This window comes from Macaca thibetana, chromosome 19 (assembly GCF_024542745.1).
Source record: "Macaca thibetana thibetana isolate TM-01 chromosome 19, ASM2454274v1, whole genome shotgun sequence".
In the NCBI taxonomy this organism is placed as follows: domain Eukaryota; kingdom Metazoa; phylum Chordata; class Mammalia; order Primates; family Cercopithecidae; genus Macaca; species Macaca thibetana.
Window position 1 is genome coordinate 28,618,642 of NC_065596.1, and position 9,954 is coordinate 28,628,595.

Below are 9,954 nucleotides of genomic sequence, written 5' to 3' on the forward strand. Positions count from 1 at the left end.
TAAAGAATGGCCCTCGAGGAAAGTGGGAGTGGTGAGTGGGCACTGCGTTCATGCCTCAGCTAAACACGGCAGGAATTTATTTATAACCTACTCTAACATCCTCGAGCCCCTGTTCAATTCTTCGAGCAATTGTAAAATTCTCCCAGTCTTAGAAAAGATACAGGTGTGTGTTCCTCTGCTGTGGCTGTGCACCGAGGCTTCAGTAAAAGTTGCTGTCTGACACCACTGACCTGCCCTTGAATCATTATTACTATTATTTTTTTGGAGACACAGTCTCACTCTATCACCCAGGCTGGAGGGCAGTGACACGATCTCTGCTCACTACAACCTCCGCCTCCCGGGTTCAAGTGACTCTCCTGCCTCAGCCTCCTGAGTAGCTGGGATTACAGGGACCTGTCCCCATGCCTGGCCAATTTTTGTATATTTAGTAGAGACGGGGTTTCACCATGTTGGTCAGGCTGGTCTCGATCTCCTGACCTCAGGTGATTCACCCACCTTGGCCTCCCAAAGTGCTGGGACTACAGGCGTGCGCCACTGCGCCTGGCCCCTTGAATTATTTTCTAGGAGAAGCCAAAAACCCTCCCGGGGCAATCTTCAGTTTTGGGGCTCGCCTGTGCTGCATCAGCTTCACACCTAGAGGAGAGGGTAAAATAGACGGGAGAGCTGCCCTTTTGGGCTGCCTTGAAATAAAGGTTGACCCATGGGTTTATGTATTGTCATTCATTCTCCTTTTCTCTTCCTCTCTTTCTCTCTCTCCCTTGCCCCTTAAGTTAGCTTTTCTAAACCCTACTTGGATAAGGATGAGAAATAGAAGGAGGGGACACTTTAGGATGCTACAAAATAAAATAGAACAACAACAACAACAAGGAAGGAACAAATCGGCCACTGCATATTCCTCCTTGCCAACAAAAAGCCATGCATGCAAAAAGCTGCCCTTCACTGCATAGACAGAAGAGGGCGCGCTTGAGCTACGAATCTCGGAAACTACTCAAACCATTCGCCTCTGTAGCGAAGTCGATCTCCTATAAACAAGGTACTGCAGGAAGAAAGTAGAAAATGAGACCCAGGTACACACGTGCACCGGCGCGCGCGCGCGCGCGCGCACACACACACACACACACACACACACACACACACACCCCAGAAGAAATGAACCAAGGGGAAATGAAATATCCTCAAATAAGCATTTGGAGATAGGAAAAACACCTTGAAACAGAAATTCAAAAAGTACAGAAATGTGTGTGTGTATATATATATATACTTTTTTTTTGAGACGGAGTCTTGCTCTGTTGCCCAGGCTGGAGTGTAGTGGCGCGATCTTGGCTCACTGCAAGCTTCACCTCCCGGGTTCACGCCATTCTCCTGCCTCAGCCTCCCGAGTAGCTGGGACTACAGGCGCCCGCCACCACGCCCAGCTAATTTTTTGTATTTTTAATAGAGACGGGGTTTCACCGTGTTAGCCAGGATGGTCTCGATTTCCTGACCTCGTGATCTGCCCACCTCGGCCTCCCAAAGTGCTGGGATTACAGGCTTGAGCCACCGTGCCCGGCCAGAAATGTATTTTTTTTAAGTTAAAAAAGAAACAATAATAAACTCAGGCAGAAAATGAATAAAAAATAGAAAGTCATATCAGAAGTGAAGACTAAATTAAAAAAGAGTTTTTTTTTTAGACATAGCTTCCCTCTGTCGCCCAGGCTGGAGTGCAGTGGCGCAATCTTGGCTCACTGAAACCTCTGCCTCCTGGATTCAAGCGATTCTCCTGCCTCAGCCTCCCAAGTGGTTGGGATTATAGGCACCTGCCATGACGCCCGGCTAATTTTTGTACTTTTAGTAGAGACAGGGTTTCACCATGTTGACCAGGCTGGTCTCAAACTCCTGACCTTGGGTGATCCACCTGCCTGGGCCTCTCAAAGTGCTGGGATTACAGGCATGAGTCACTGCATCTGGCTAAGAAGGTGCATTTAAGAAAGGCACCAAAACAACAAAGATAAGGCAATAAGGAAAAGAACAGAAAGAGTCATAGACACTGTAGTTGCAATGGGAGATTGCATACATCACGTGTGTTCCTGAGAAAGAAGATTAAACAAAGGAAGAAACGTAATATTTGAAACTGTAATCAAAGAAAACTTTCCAAAAATAAAAGAAGACTGAGTCTATATCTTAAAAGGACCCACCAATTACTTTGAAAATTTTACCTGGGAATTACAACTCCTAGTCATAGAACTAATATAATTATTAGACTTCAAAAGTAAAGAAAAAAGTCTTCAGGGCCTCAAAACAAAAATAAAGCATACTTTAAAGGAACAAGATAATCAGGCTGGCCTCAAACTCCTCAAAAGCAAGGCAAGAATAATGTAGCAGTTTGAAGAAACTAAAACTGTAAACAAATATTGATCTAGCCATTATACAATGTATACATGCATCAAAAATCAGGTTGTACTCCATAAACACATACAATTTTAAGTTGCCAATTAAAAAAATAAAGGCTAGGAGAAAGAATACAAGACAAATAAAAACAAAGAAAGCAGGGCTTGCAATTTTGGCATCAAAGTTGAATTCAAGCCAAAAAGCATTAAGCACGACAAAGAGGGTCACTTTTCAATGACAGGAGTTGCTGTTCACAATGAAGGTATGAGCTATATGCATCTCTGCATCAAATTATCAAATTACAGAGTGATTTTTGTTTTTCGAGATGGAGTTTCGCTCTTGTTGCCCAGGCTGGAGTGTAATGGCACGATCTCAGCTCACTGCAACCTCCACCTTCTGGGTTGAAGCGATTCTCCTGCCTCGGCCTCCCGAGTAGTTGGGATTACAGGCATGTGCCAACACACCTGGGTCATTTTGTATTTTTAGTAGAGACAGGGTTTCTCTGTATTGATCAGGCTGGTCTCCAACTCCCGACCTCAGGTGATCCACCCGCCTCGGCCTCCCAAAGTGCTGGGATTACAGGCGTGAGCCACCATGCCCGGCCCAGAGTGATCATTTTGTAAAGCAAAAACTACAGAGGATGTAAGGAGACACAGAAACATTCCAACAATAGGAAATTTTAACACAACACTCTCAGTGCAAGACATCTCAAATTGGACCCCACATAGGTAAGAATTAGGATACCTAATGGGTATAAGATAGGATTTATGGGTCTAGGCCAGGCATGCCTCAGCCTCCGGAGTAGCTGGGATTACAGGAATGCACCACCATGCTCAGCTAATTTTTGTATTTTTAGTAGAGATGGGGTTTCACCATGTTGGCCAGGCTGGTCTCAAACTCCTGACCCCAGGTGATCCATCCCCCTCGGCCTCCCAAAATGTTGGGATTACAGGCGTGAGCCACTGCACCCGGCCTTTCCTTTGCATTTTCTTACTGTGTCTACCTATGGCCTTATAGCAGTGCCTGGTTACACAGCCTTGCCTTCACTCAAGGGGCATTGAGCTGGTGAACTGACTCATGCCTGGAACTGGGACAAAAGCCATGACTCCAGCGTGATGATTCCAGTCTGGCCGTTATACTGTGGATCTTCTGTGCAATGAATATCTTTTTTTTTTTTTTTTTTTTTTTTTTTTGACACAGAGTCTTGCTCTGTCGCTAGGCTGGAGTGCAGTGGTGTGATCTCAGCTCACTCAAACCGTCCTTTCCCGGGTTCAAGCTATTCCCCTGCCTCAGCCTCCCAAGTTGCTGGGGCTACTGGTGTGTGCCACCATGCCCGGCTAATTTTTTGTATTTTAGTAGAGACGGGGTTTCACTATGTTGGCCAGGATGGTCTCGATATCCTGACCTCGTGATCCGCCCGCCTCGGCCTCCCAAATTGCTGGGATTACAGGTGTGAACCATTGCACCCAGCCACAATGAATGTCTTTAAGCGAGCTGCCCGTTGAATTCATTTCTGAAAAACCTGTGATTAATTTACCACCACCAGATGTCGCTCTTGCACCAGCCATTCCCTACGATCTGATTAGTAATGACACCCTGCTGCCTGGCATAATAACCAGCATCACTTTGCTTCTTAGGGATTCATTGCCACCACCTGGGCTCAATCCCACCAGGCTCTGCGTGTCTCCACTGAAACCCTGAAGCCCAGTTCAAAAAGCATTGCTTTCTGCTAGCATTCCTAGACCGAAAAAACAAGTCAGCCTTACTCTTTACAAAAGATTTCCTATTCTTTGTGAAAGATTAAGATGAGATTTCTGGGTTCACAAAGACAATGTTTCCTTTTTTTTTTTTTTTTTAACCATAATCTATAGAAAGAATGGACTTTAAAATATGAGCCGACATCTATCTATTATCTATATCTTTCTATTTAGGCATCCATATCTATACAATCTCTAAAACCTTTTTTAGAAATAACTCATGCCATACGCATGAAACACTATGTTTTTCCATCCACGTTTGCAGTATTTTTAATTTAAACAATGCTGGTTGTGCTTTGATAAATGGAAGATTATGACTCACCATTCAAAAAGAGCTGGCCTAAGTGTCCTTTCCCTCCCTTCCTTCCTCCCTCCCTCCCTCCCTCCCTTCCTCCCTCCCTCCCTCCCTCCCTTCCTCCCTTCCTCCCTTCCTCCCTTCCTCCCTTCCTCCCTTCCTCCCTTCCTCCCTTCCTTCCTTCCTTCCTACCTTCCTACCTTCCTACCTTCCTTGATGGAGTCTCACTCTGTCTCCCAGGCTGGAGTGCAGTGGCACAATCTCAGCTCACTGCAGCCTCCGCCTCCCAGGTTCAAGTGATTCTCCTGCCTCAGTCTGCCGAGTAGCTGGGATTACAGGTGCCCGCCACCATGCCTGGCTAATCTTTGTATTTTCAGCAGACACATGGTTTCACCATGTTGGTCAGTCTGGTCTCAAACTCCTGACCTCAGGTGGCCCGCCTGCCTTGGCATCCCAAAGTGCTGGGATTACAGGTGTGAGCCACCGTGCCTGACCAGAATCTCTGTTTTAGAGTAGCCTCTAGATGTGTTCTGTGAGGATAGGGATGACATCTAATGCATCTTTGTCCCCAAGTGCTTAGTCCAGGGCCTGGTGCAGGGACGCTCCATGGATGTCCAAAAATTAGACATAAATCCTGAGTCATTGGAAGGAAAACACAGCATCTTCCCCCACTTTTTTTTTTTTTTTTGGATGAAGTCTTGCTCTTGTCACCCAGGCTGGAGTGCAGTGGTGTGATCTCAGCTCACTGCAACCTCCGCCTCCCGGGTTCAAGCAATTCTCCTGCCTCAGCCTCCTGAGTAGCTGGGATTATAGGTGCCTGCCACCACGCCCTGCTAATTTTTGCAGTTTTAGTAGAAATGGGGTTTCACCATGTTGACCAGGCTGGTCTCAAACTCCCGACCTCAGGTGATCCTCCCGCCTTGGGCTCCCAAAGTGCTGGGATTACAGCGTGAGCCACTGTGCCCAGCCATGCGTCTTCCCTTTGTATCTGAACTTTAGCCAGCTGGGTTTGCTGTCCTCCCAGCCCTCGTTCCGTCTCAGCTTACTCTGGGACAGGATCTCCCAACCTCCACTCTAGAAGCATCACCTTCAGCCCGCTAGTCTGCTGTGGTTGCCTCTTTAAAAAAACTATTTCCATAGGTTATTGGGAAAACAGGTGGTATTTGGTTACATGAGTAAGTTCCTTAGTGGTGATTTGTGAGATCTGGGTGCATCCATCACCTGAGCAGTATACACTGAACCCAATTGTAATCTTTTATCCCTCCCTGTCTTCGAGGCTGGAGGTTTTTAAATACTTTACATATCCCGGGTGCTGATTAGGCTTTTGATATTGTTATCATTTGTTCCAGGCTTGTCCAATAATGGGTCTAAGTTTGGAAATCGTGGGTCTAGGTTTGATCTGGATTTGCAAAAGCCAACCCAGTAAATTATGCAAAATGCAACCAGCTGTCTCGTAGGGCACACCAACCAGGGAATCTCTGGGTGATGGCAGATTGCCTGCCTGTTCAGAAACATTACTCAGTGATGTGAAGATCTAAGGTATTTGAAAATCTGTACAGGTATCATGTTTTCTTCTCTGACTGTGAACGTTCTGTTCCCCCAAACATGTCGAACTGGAATCATCACCAGGAACACGGCAACGGACTGGCTGCATGATGCAGGGACTTCTGTTTTCAAATATCTGTTTTTGAGTTTGTTTGAGTTTTTAAAGCCAATTTAGCCCCATCACTAACCGGGTATGAAACTATGTTAGCAGAGTCATAAAAAATCTGATTTTAATTGTAGCTCCTGAAGCAAAATTTTTAATTTGAACACTTCGTTTTCTGATTCTACCCAATGCCTTCGGCAGGATGGTTCTGCCCTGGAACTCTTTTTTTGTTGTTGTTGTTGTTGAGACAGAGTCTCACTCTGTTGCCCCGGCTGGAGTGCAGTGGCACGATCTTGGCTCACTGCAAACTCCGTCTCCTGGGTTCAAGGAATTCTCCTGCCTCAGCCTCCCGAGTAGCTGGGATTACAGGCACCCGCCACCACGCCTGGCTAATTTTTGTATTTTTAGTAGAGATGGGGTTTCACCATGTTGGCCAGGCTGGTCTCGAACCCCTGACCTCAGGTGATCCACCTGCCTCAGCCTCCCAAAGTGCTGGGATTACAGGCGTGAGCCACCGCGCCCAGGAATAGAGTCACTGTTTTCTTGGCCATTCATGAACATGTGAACAGCAGGGAAGAACTGGAGTTGTTCAATGCCCTCATGCCCTGCTGAGGTTGAACAAGGCGATGCTCCACCTTCTAGTTTCAGCTTTCAGTGTAGACAAGTGTCCTTCAGGCTGGGCGCGGTGTCTCACACCTGTGATCCCAGCACTTTGGGACGCTGAGGCGGGTGGATCACCTGAGATCGGGAGTTCGAGACCAGCCTGACCAACATGGAGAAACCTCATCTTTACTACAAAATACAAAATTAGCCGGGCGTGGTGGCGGGCACCTGTAATCCCAGCCACTTGGAAGGCGGAGGCAGGAGAATCGCTTGAACCTGGGAGGCGGAGGTTGCAGTGAACCGAGATCTCACCATTGCACTCCAGCCTGGGCAACGAGAGTGAAACTCTGTCTCAAAACCAACCAACCAACAAACAAAACAAACACACACACACGAAAACAAAACAAAAAATAAACAAGTGTCCTTCTTGCGATCTATTTAATCTCATGTTTTTCCCACTTTTGTATTTTTTGTTGGTAGTGTCACTGTTTAAATGACCCCCAAGCGTAATCCTAAATGCAAGGGGTTATGGCGCACCTTATGGGGAAAATGTGTGTATTAGAGAAGCTTCATTCAGGCATGCGTTCAGCCCTGTTGGTCTTGAGTTCCGTGCTAATGAATCAGCATTATGTATTAAATAAAACATCTTTAAACAGAAACACATATAAAAGAAGGTTACTTATTAGTCATTAACAAAAACATTGTGACCAGAGGCTCTCAAGAAACTAACCTTCTGTTTCCCCTAGAAGCACCAGGTTAGTATTCACTAATTCAGTGTACGTGGCTACTTTCTAGAACACACTTGCCACATATAGCAAGAATTGACTGCATCATCTTATTTTAGATTCACAGAGACCTATGAAACTTCGATCTCCACGTCACAGATGAGAAAACTGAGCCTTGAAGAGATAAAGAAAATTGCCCATCATCAATGATGCAGCCTGGATAGCAAACATATCCTTTGTCCTGTTACTCAAAGAATACTTAAGAAAGGCCAGGCGTGGTGGCTCATGCCTGTAATCCCAGCACTTTGGGAGGCCAAGGGGAGATCGATTGCTTGAGGTCAGGAGTTCGAGACCAGCCTGGCCAAATCCCTGTCTCTACTAAAAATACAAAAATTAGCTGGGCGTGGTGGCGTGTGCCTATAGTCCCGGCTACTTGAGAGGCTGAGGCAGGACAATCGCTTGAACCCAGGAGGTGGAGGTTGCAGTGAGCCGAGATCACGCCACAGCACTCTAGCCTGGGCTATAGAACGAGACTGTGTCAAAAAACAAAAACAAAAACAAGAACAGAAAACAAAACAAAAAAACCGAAAAACTTAAGGAAGCTCACAAAGCTCATAGGTGTTTAGGAAACAAATGTCCTCTGCCATGTTAAAAAAAAAAAAAAAGAGGCCGGGCGCGGTGGCTCACGCCTGTAATCCCAGCACTTTGGGAGAACAAGGCAGGTGGATTATGAGGTCAGGAGGTAGAGACCATCCTGGCTAACACGGTGAAAACCCGTCTCTACTAAAAATACAAAAAACTAGCCGGGCGAGGTGGCGGGCGCCTGTGGTCCCAGCTACTCGGGAGGCTGAGGCAGGAGAATGGCGTAAACCCGGGAGGCGGAGCTTGCAGTGAGCCGAGATCGCGCCACTGCACTCCAGCCTGGAGGGGCACAGAGCAAGGCTCCGTCTCAAAAAAAAAAAAGAAAGAAAGAAAGAAAAGAAAAAAAAAGTATACTGGCAGCTGGAGTAGGAGACAACTTGCAGGGGAAGTCCCTGAGCATACTATTATCTTCTTGGAATGTATGAATGGGGTCGATCAAGGGGACTCAAGCTGGGGTCACCAGGGGAGCTTTAGAAGGTGTGATGCCTGGGCACCACCTTAGGACTTTCTGAATGAATTGAGATGGGCAGCATACTGGTTATAGAGAATTTTTAAAGTTCTACAGTCGAGTGGAACCTAGATCAAAGTTCAGAAGCACTGGGGCCAAGCACGGTGGCTCATGCCTGTAATCCCAGCCCTTTGGGAGGCCGAGGCGGGCAGATCACTTGAGGTCAGGAGTTCGAGACCAGCCTGGCCAACATAGTGAAACCCTGTGTCTACTAAATGTACAAAAAATTAGCCTGGCACGGTGGTGCACCCCTGTAATCCCAGCAACTTTGCTTTCTACTTGGGCTTGACCAATGGGATGCACTGGCAGGAGATTAGAGGGAAGAAGGTTGAGGTATTAATTCCCTTGGCTCCCATGGATTGGTCACTTCCACAGCCACTTTCTTGCACTCTCTCTCTCTCTCTTTTTTTTTTTTTTGAGACGGGGTTTTGCTTTTGTTGCCCAGGCTGGAGTGCAATGGCACCATTTCGGCTCAATGCAACCTCCACCTCCCGGGTTCAAGCGATTCTCCTGCCTCAGCTCCCGAGTAGCTGGGATTATAGATGCCCGCCGCCACAGCTGGCTAATTTTTGTATTTTTAGTAGAGACGGGGTTTCACCATGTTGGCCAGGCTGGTCTCAAACTCCTGACCTCAGGTGGATCCTCCTGCCTCAGCTTCCCAAAGTGCTGGGATTACAGGTGTGAGCCACTGTGCCCTGCCTCTCTGTCTGTCTTTTCTACCCAATCTTCTCTCCTCCCTCCCTCCCATTCTCTCCTATTCTGTCTCTCGCTTACTCTCCATCTCTGTCCTTTTTCTTCCTCTCTTGTTCTCCCACGCTCTCCATTCCAGGAATTTCTCTTCCCCTCACTGTTCAGGTATTGCTCTTACTATCCCTGAATACTGCACTATTATCTGTAGTTTCCAGTTTCCTCTAACTACCCAATTTGAGCGTGCAGTAAGCTTCCTGACTGACACGTTAACCTCAACCAACCCCCCTACACTAGCCAGACATCTTCCGATATGTCTCTGGTCACCTCACTCTCCACTCTCTTCAATGACCATGACACACCTACCCCACTATACCCATCCCTCTATTATCACAAGATTGCTTTTCCTACTACTTTCTTGAGAAAATACAATAAAAAAACTCTCTCACATACGAATCCCCTCAAATTTATGAATCAGCTTATATCTGCACACACTCACTTTTTCTTATACCTTGTAGCAATGGAAGATCTGTTTCTACTGAGGGTGACTCCACTTCCTCCTCCTGGAATCATCCCATCTCTTCCTACTTTCTCAGAGCCTTCTATCAGATAGTTCCTCTCTACTATTCTTTGTTATTTTCTTTCATTTTTTTTTCTTTTGAGATGAGGTCTTGCTATGTTGCCCAGGCTAGTCTTTTTTTTTTTTTTGAGACGGAATCGCG